General features: G+C 37.3%; 1 long non-coding RNA gene and 1 other non-coding gene across 2 annotated transcripts; both read right to left on the bottom strand.

The window, feature by feature from the left end:
• Positions 1–1,995: 1,995 nt before the first annotated feature.
• LOC123652100 lies at positions 1,996–7,492 on the bottom strand. Its single transcript, XR_006741199.1, has 2 exons — positions 5,315–7,492; positions 1,996–2,577 (listed from the first exon to the last, which is right to left on the bottom strand). It is a non-coding gene; the product is annotated as an uncharacterized LOC123652100 (long non-coding RNA).
• LOC118715857 lies at positions 6,189–6,319 on the bottom strand. The gene has a single exon (XR_004986996.1). It is a non-coding gene; the product is annotated as a small nucleolar RNA SNORA8 (small nucleolar RNA).
• Positions 7,493–9,147: the final 1,655 nt, after the last annotated feature.

The raw sequence follows: 9,147 nt of genomic DNA, 5'->3' as shown, positions 1-9,147 counted from the left end.
AAGTAAAAAATCAAACAATGGAGAAAGTACATTTTTATGGTTGCTTAAGTTAATCATGTGGTCTGAAAAATGTTAAGTATCGATATATCTTCTTTTAAGGAAATATAAACAAATAATTCTTAATTTTTAATAGTGAGTAGAACAATAAAAAATTAGTCAACATTATCATCAATCCTTCTCAAAATTTGATTTTAGGCAGTTGGGATAAAGAGACAGTTTACCTATTCTGATTGTGTTTGTACGTTTTAATCATGTTTATTGTTCAATGTTGTTTGGGTTATCTCCAGTGGTTAGACTGAATTTTCCGAAGCAATGGTGGAAGGGAACCCATGAAAGTACTGGTTACCCATAGGAAATGAAGTTAGATTTATAATTTTCCAAGTTTACACCACAATGTAGATCATTTATAATGCAGGTTATTTGGTCTTGACTTTTGTCTCTAGACTCTTCATAACTCTAGCTAGCCATAGAAAATTGGTCAAATGATAACTTGGACTCTGGTTCCAATTTGCTATGGAATTAATTGATTCAGTATTAGAGAAAGCGATAATTCCTATTTTATTTAGTATGCAAAGCATTCTTGATTTGATTTGCCTTAATGGAGTCTTTCAAAGAACTGCTGGCATGAAATAGGGTTCTATAGGTTTTCCATCAATTAGGAGTTATTCCTATGAAAGGCATCTTAAGGAATATTAAAAAGAAGTCATTGAATATATAAATTTTATTAAAGCACTGTGTAAATCATGAACTGTATTTCTTGTTAAATTAATTTAAATAACCAATTTAGCAAACAAGGTGCCTGTCCTTTGGAAGTATATTTTCTCTTCATATAAGGGCATTTCAAAAATTAGTGAGAGAATACATATCTAAATAGATATAGATGCAAATATTTTTATCTATTTTCCTGCATGGGACTATTTGCCGTGAAAAACAAAGCATGATTTATGTCCATTTGTATGACTTTTGAAATGATTTTTACAGTGAAATAATTGAAATAGAAATGATTTAAAAACTATTAATCTTGTTGGTAACTTGATAAAATAAAGCAGCCAATGACTTACCATAAAATATAATTTGTCTTCTTTTGAAATATCAGCTAAACTTGCTTGCCATAGATAAGAAACCTGAATATTTAAGCAAGACACTCTAGTTTTACAATTGCTCAAATGTTTAAATAAGGTGGAATGATTGTCTATCACAGCTTATAATAATACTCTTAAATTTAGAGCTCCAAATATCCCCACTAACCAGTCGACATGCTTCTCAAAGCTTCAGACTGAAAAACTGCAGCTGTGTTTATGTCATAATTTAGAAGCCCTATTACATATGCAAGCAACTGGGCTGCATGACTCAATCACAATCATTCATTTTGCTTTTTTTTTGTATCAAAGAAATAAAATCAGAGAACTATATAGCATTATGGCCAGCTCTTAAAAATCACAAAAATCAGGAGATTGAAAATTATAGTTCCACCCCCACCACCACCACTGTCACACACACACAAATCTTTTCCCTTCCCCATTAAATAAAATTTACAACCAGAATTCCAGATATATGTAGTTAAGGTGTGGTGTTCAGCTCAGCAAACATTTATTAAGACAATAAAAAAGCCCTGTATTATCATAATAAGATAAATTAAACTATGAGTAAGACAGGCTTCTTACCCTGAGGATTTTGGAGCTTAACAAAAGATATTTGGAATCAAATACTGTGTATATGAGTGTGTGTGTGTGTGTGTGTGTGTGTGAATACATAAGTAATATTCTTTATGGAGAACATCAATACATAGACAAAGTTTGTTTCAGATGTTAATACAATTCTGGAATATTTTCTTTTGGGAATAGAACAGGTCAGAATGATTGATATTATTTGTGATTCACAAAGCAACAATTTCTAAAGTATTTATTTATTTTTGTCTAGATCCAGTGACCCTAGCAAAAGTTTGTATAGTTCATCTCACTATATATATATAAACACCCAGATTCAGAAAACGTGTGTAAAAATGAACACCAACTTAATAATACTGAGTGATTAACTCAATTTTTTTAAATCAAATTCTAATTTAGGAGTTTTTCTAAATCTGAGCTTTCTGGTATTATTTTTGCTTATCTGATATGTGTGTGCATGAGATGAGGAGAATGTACTGGCTTTTTGCAAGAAAAATGTTATTCTGAAACATCTAAACACTTTTTTAAAGGTGCTGTGGAGAAGTGGAACTTTTATCATTGTATTGTGACATCAATAAGGCTGTTTCCAATTTATTCCCCGTTGCATTTCAGATGTTAAGTTGATTGGAATGCAAACGTTTCTACTGGAAACAATCACTTACGTGCTGGGTTTTCAAGAAAGCACACAAAGGCAATTTATTTATCTAATGCTCTTTAGCCATTGTTCTCCAACACTTTTTTCTTTAACTTTTGAGTGCTTCAGGGGAGGGAGGGCAACAGCTTCTAATGCCTCCTCCTCAGTAGCCAGAACCTTCTCAGCCTCTAAGTCACAGTGATGGCCAAGTCAGAGCTCCTGAGGTGATGGGAGAGGTGGCTGGGGAAAAAGGACCTGCAGGACAGGAAAACGGAGCTGTAAAGGATGAGAAGGTGGGTAAATGTTAAGGAGTCTTTGCTTCTTTTCTAAGCAGCTATAGAAAAGAACCTCTATCACTGAGATTAATGAAAGAAAAAGAGATATCAAACAGAATGACTTCATTTATGCATTCTTTAATCTCCAAACATAGATAGATGATAGATAGATAGGTACAATAGATAGATAGATATCATAGATAGATAGATAGATAGATAGATAGATAGATAGATAGATAGATGATAGATACTAGTAGATGATAGATGGCTCGATGGAAGAACAGTCAGACAAGCAGACAGACAGATAGAAGCTGTAGAGTCCTAGAAAAAGGTAAAGGTACACATGCAGTGCATATCCAGTAGCTATAATATAAGCCTGATTGCAAAGTTGGGCTACATGGGATCTGATCTCTGATTTGCTACTTGGAAGTTGTATGATTTGGGACATGTACTTAAACCTCTCTAAGTTCCCTGTCAGGAAACAACAACACAGAAATTATAACAGTACTGAACTCATTTAATGTGGTAAAGGAGTAATTGTGATAACCCACATAAGTCCAGAACATAGGAAGCAGCAACAGCATTTTATGGCACATAGTTGAAGGCTACAGGGAAAAGGAGAAAGGCACATTCAACTAGAGATCTAGTTTAACTGGATTTATGACCTTGAATAGGTCATTCAATTTCCTTGGGGCTCAATTTCCTCAGGTAAAATAAGGGGCTAAGTACAGACAAATTAGTGCTTCTTAAATATAAATGTGCACAGAATCACCCGGGGATGTTGTTAAAATGCAGGCTGTGATTCAGCAGATCTGGGGGTAGAGGTGGGGTGTTCAAGATTCTGAACTTCTAACTAGCTTCCAGAATGAGGCTGCTGCTGCTGGCCTAAGTATCTCACTTCGAGTTGGGAAGATCTAGCAAGAGTGTCTTCCAGCTTCAACACTGTAGTTTATAATGATGATAATGGCCTAGTTTTGCATACAGAAGGGATGGAGGATTTGGGTTCACTTGAGAGGAAACCAGCCTCAAATTATCTCTCTAAAGTGCTGATGGATCTTGGAAGTGAAGGTCAGGACATGGCTAAAGGGTCAGAAGATAGCTGACTGATGAGAAGGTGGCCCAGGGGAGTTGTTCTGTCATGGTCCTCAGGACAAAGGCTATTTTAAGAAGTGGAAGGAGGCTTGAGGAAATTTCAGTTGGGGTATTTCTTTTTTTCTTATTCTATAAAGCTGCATGGCATAATAGTGAAGAGTGTGGGTTTTATTTGAGCTGTGTGTGTGTGTGTGTGTGTGAGAGAGAGAGAGAGAGAGAGAGAGAGAGAGAGAGAGAGAGAGAGAAAGAGAGAGAGAGAGAGAGAGGGGAGAGAGAGAGAGAGAGAGGGAGATCAACTAGACACAGACCATTTTTCCAGCCCTGTAACTTAATGGCTGACCTTTGGCAAATTGATTAATTTTTCTTGACTTCATTCTCTTTCTATAAAATGGGAATAACAGTACTTTGGGCTCTTGAGAGGGGGAATTAAATGAACTACTGCTTAAAATACATAGCATAAAATTTACATGAGCAGTTGGGTTCACAAAAAAAATTATTTATTAAAATGATCATCACCATCACCCTAACCACTACCATGAAGTTAGGGACACTGGAAGGCTGTGTGTTATAATCTCAGTTCTATTTTAGTTTCTACCACGGTAGTTCTCAAAGGTCAGTGTGCACAGGAACCAATAGCTGGGCCTTATCCTCCAGAAACTCTGATTCAGTAAAGAGATCTTGGGTGGAGTCCAAGATTCTACATTTCTAATGGATCTGGAGGCGACACTTTGAAAACCACAGATCTGCAAGATTAATTCCTATGATTGGCATGATTAGAGGGTAAAGTATCCCTGGCAACTGAATGTTCCCTGTAAGTAAAGCTAACTTCAGGTGGGACACATTCTCATTCCTATCCATTCTGATGAAAACTTCCCTAAAATGTATCATTTTTACTTTTTGTGTCTGTGAGCAGGTGCTCTTAAATACTTAAATTCACTTTGGGGCTGAGATAATCAATAGCTCATTTTGATTCCAGAAAAGATGACAAAGTATGGCTTTTGATACATGAACTTAAAAATCAACCTGAATATTTCTAGAATGTATTTCCAAAGGGACAGTTATCCTATCTAATAAGGGAGGAATGTGCTAATTGACCATCATACCCTCACAAAGATGGCAGCACCCACAGCCAAGAAGAAGGGAATATGCTAATTGACTGTCATGACCTCAAAGATGGAGGCACCCACAGCCACAATGGTGGCACCCAGTCCCCTCAGCCCCACCAGGGTGGCAGGCACATGGCATGGCCAGGTCTGATCCCAAGGTGGGTCAGGCCATTCTGCATGCCTGCCTCTGGAGTCCCCCAGTTCCCTCAGCCACCCCAGCTGCCCAGGGCCACCTGAGGCTCAGGTAACCAGTGGCAGCAGCAATGCCTTTCCCTGATGGCCCGGTTGCCTCCTGCCCCTGAGGGCTCCTGGACTATGAGAGGGGGCAGGCCGGGCTGAGGGAACCCTTGTTCAATGCATGCATTTTCATGCACCAGACCTCTAGTAGATCCATAAAAGAGATAGTGATGAAATAGAAGTCAGCATGATGAGATCCCTGAGAATAAGTATCTCGGGCTAAAATTATTTTATCATTATTACTAGATTGTTAGATTTTTAAATAAGAGGAATGATGCAGGCATATATATATATTGGACTAACCAGGAATATGAGGCAGTATGAATGTGTGTTGAGTTGGAGGAGTGTCGTCCTGAGTAGATGTTTCTTCCAGTTTGCCAGTGGATTCTACCCTCAATCCTGTCTTCCTTTTTCTCAATTTGGATGTAAACACAGATGGCAAACTGAGCCAGACTAGAACACAAAACCATTCCCCATGGGTATTAAAACACAGCCAAGAAGACCACTTGACAAGAATAGTAGCTTGGAGGCTTAGAAGGTAGGTCAGGGTAGATGTTTAGCCCCTTTCATTCCAATCCCTAACTGTAACTCTCTGATAGTTGTGATCACTTCTTACGATACCTGCAGAATAGCCAATATAGGTAGACAACTGCCTCAGAGTTTTTGGTCTTTGTTGCCAGGATGACAGCAAATTATTTCCCAACACACTCATCACTGCCCATCTAACTTTTACCCCTTCACGTGTCCTCTTCCTTCAACCTGTTCTTAGATCGCTCTTTCAACTCTACAAGATATGTGACACCAGATTACCAAACCTGGTAAGAAATAAGCAGACCAGTAGAGAACATAAGTCACCATTTGTGGGGTTTTGCCTTAAGATCTCAGAGGCTGTTTAGAGCAGTCGTATGTTAACTAAAATAAAACTCAACCATCTACTTAGTTATCATTTCAATGATTATGTTCATTTTACTAAAAAGTGACTTGGAAAATGGTTGCTACAAGTGAATAGAAGGTGAAATAACATCATGCTATATGTTCTGTTTGAATATACTTGTTCAATTAAATTGGGTTACAAGCTCAATGTGTATACACACCCTACAAGCACTAATCTCTCATTTGTTATTGCCAAGGGAATAATTCCTAATGGCTGATGGAAAAAAAAAACTTTTTTTCTTAATATTGTGTCAATAAAAATACTAGGTTTAACATGCCAAGAAAACCAACGATGCCAGATGCTGAATTTATATTGTAATGTCTTTTGAACACCCAGCAGGAATAAACTACTGAATCCAGATACCACGCAGTGCAAGAAAAAAAAATATTTTAAATAGAAAGGAATTCAGAGGAAACTTACTAAATAATTCTCATCTTACTATACTACTTTGTTCGACATCATCTTTTCCTGGGTGGCACCATACTAGTGAGGACTCTCTTAACAACATATCAGTTTTATTTGATAAACTAATTCACGATTACCTCCCATAGTCAATGGGTTCTTAAGTCCAGGCTCAGTTGGGGTCAGACAGGTTTTTCATCATTCCTAATGATCTGTGAATATCCCACTAGCTTAGGCTTTTATGTCTGAGATAAACATTTTGCTAAGGAGTCATGGGTCATGCAAGCACATTAACAACTCCCTGCTAATTTGTCATCACTGGTCAGCTGACCTTCATTGGGTAAGCAGGTCTTCCCTTCTCTCATAATTCCATGGTGTTGGCAGTAGCAGTAACTATGTGTTACTTTCTCTCATCCACAACCTGGGAAAATGAACCTGCATTTTAGAATCCTTTCAACCTGATTAGGTTATATAACTGTTGATGTCTTCTGAAAAGATGAATTGTTTTATGTTGCAATGTTCCACTGAGTAATAGAGTATCATGTGGGTAAGTTGGGAGAAAAGTATTGAATTACAAATTTAAATACACTGGCTCTGTATTCAGAGACATTTATAAAAGGGAATGAGGTGATATAAGATATCCAGATACATATTAGTGGTGCTGTGTATTTCCTAGGTTATTAATTTCCTTGGCTACACTTTTGGGGAATACTGCCAAACAAAATAATTGTATGTAATCCATAATTACAGAATGTGCTTTTTTTTTTTTAATTGTAGCAGCAGCGTTTGTAAAAATCATCTGATTTCTTGGTCTAATCATTTCTATCTATTGGGCAGTTTGTGAGAGAAATATATTAACTTGACATGTCATGTTTGCAGAACTTTTATTTTTCTTTTCCTGCTTTTTAAGGAAAACATTGTTTAAATTAAATTGTTTTTAATAGAAGTGGATTAAATAACATGTTATTAATAAGCTCCATCTTTTTCTCTATTCTCTATAAGATGCTGAAACATGCCAATAAGCAACTTTTTTAACCTAGAAAATCATTTCAACAGCAAAGTTCAAATGCTCTGACAGTGGGAGGTAAAAACAGTGGTTCTCAACTGGGGATGAGCTTGCCCCCTAGGGGACATTTGGCAAAGTCTGGAGACATTTTTGGTGACACCAGGAGGAGAAGGAGGAGGAGGAGGAGGAGGAGGAGGAGGAGGAGGAGGAGGAGGAGGAGGAGGAGGAGGAGAGAGAGGTGGATGTACTAGTATGTGCTACTGGCATCTAGTGGGTAGAGGTTAGGGATGCTGCTCAGCTCTGTACAAGGCAAAACACAACGAAGATTTACCCAGCCCAGAATGTCCATGGTTCTGAGATAGGGAAACCATGGTCTAGATTCTAGAATCTTGTTTTAAATGCACATGAAAGCCACCAGGGCAGGCTAAACTTTACATACGGGACCCCTATCCTTTTCAAAGGTGAGAATATAGCAACCCTAAAAGATGAACTCGACCTAGGATACAAGAAGAAAGGAAACTTTTGTTCCTTTGTGTTCCAAATCTCACTAAGAAATACAAGTGCAAGAAGCATTCCATTATAATGATTCGAGACCACACGCTCCTTAGTTCCTACAAATTGTCTTATTTGTTCTTCTTAACTTTAATACGCTGTAAATTAGGGCACAGCATCACCACACACCATGCAATGTGTTCTCCCCTTTCCTAATAGTGCAGAAGCTGGTGGTTGAAGTGTATGCTACCCTTCTGCTTTTAATTCTGCTCATAGAGCATAGCCTTTAAAACAAGGTGATAATTTAAAGCAGATGTTCTTCTGAATTTTTTTGTTATTCAAACCTAACAATATGATAAAAGGAAAACACTGAAAAACTGAGATGGGGCTTCAGGATAAATATAAATTATACATTTCACAATGATTTGAATGTTGGTTCTTTCTTTTTCAGGATACATTCTGGTGTATTCTCTTGCAACTTTATTGTTTTGTTCTGTCTTACCCATTGCTTTAATCCTGACTTGATCCTGAATAATATATTAAACATTTTTCCCACTGATCGCTGCCACCTATAATAATAAAAGCATAATATGCTAATTATGCTGGGCCTTCTGGATGAAGCCAGGGCTGCGAGGGAAGCCCAGGTCCCGGGTGCCAGAGGGAAGCCAGTTCCGTGTGCTGTGGGAAGGAAGGCCTACTCTTGCATAAATTTTGTGCATTGGGCCTCTAGTATATTAAACTCTTATAGCTTAGCTTAAAGTTTAAGCAAATTATCTTGGATAATTTCTTACAAGTCTTCATTTCCTGGTCTGTAAGTAAAAATACTTCTGCTATCTCTCTGAGAGTACTGTTGTATGTAAGTAGAAAAATGGGAGTTTAGAAAGTGCCTGGCACATAATAGATGCTAATTATAATAAATAAAGCTATTGTTTCTTACTGGACATGAATTTCATGCACCGGGCCTCTGATGATAATATAAACATCCTACAGCTCTCCCCTTACTTATTTTAGAAAATAAATGAGAGTAAGCACTCCTCCTCCAGTTGGCCAAAATGGCATGGTCAAGGACAAGTAAGAATTCTGAAGGAAGACTTTTCTTTCGAATACCATTTCTTTGGATTTTTAAGGAAAATAAATGTATATTTCCAAAAAATAGGAAGATGATCTTTCTTAAGAAAAAGTCACACAATAATGACAATCGGTACCAAATCATGGGGAAAGAGAGAATAGGCATTTTAGACACCATTTCAAAGGATGGCAAGATCATGGAAGAAGAACTATATTCACAGCAGATTTACTTAT

Source organism: Pipistrellus kuhlii, unplaced genomic scaffold (assembly GCF_014108245.1).
Source record: "Pipistrellus kuhlii isolate mPipKuh1 unplaced genomic scaffold, mPipKuh1.p scaffold_m20_p_11, whole genome shotgun sequence".
NCBI lineage: Eukaryota > Metazoa > Chordata > Mammalia > Chiroptera > Vespertilionidae > Pipistrellus > Pipistrellus kuhlii.
Note: the sequence above shows the minus strand (reverse complement) of the source record. Positions and strands in the feature narration are given on the sequence as shown.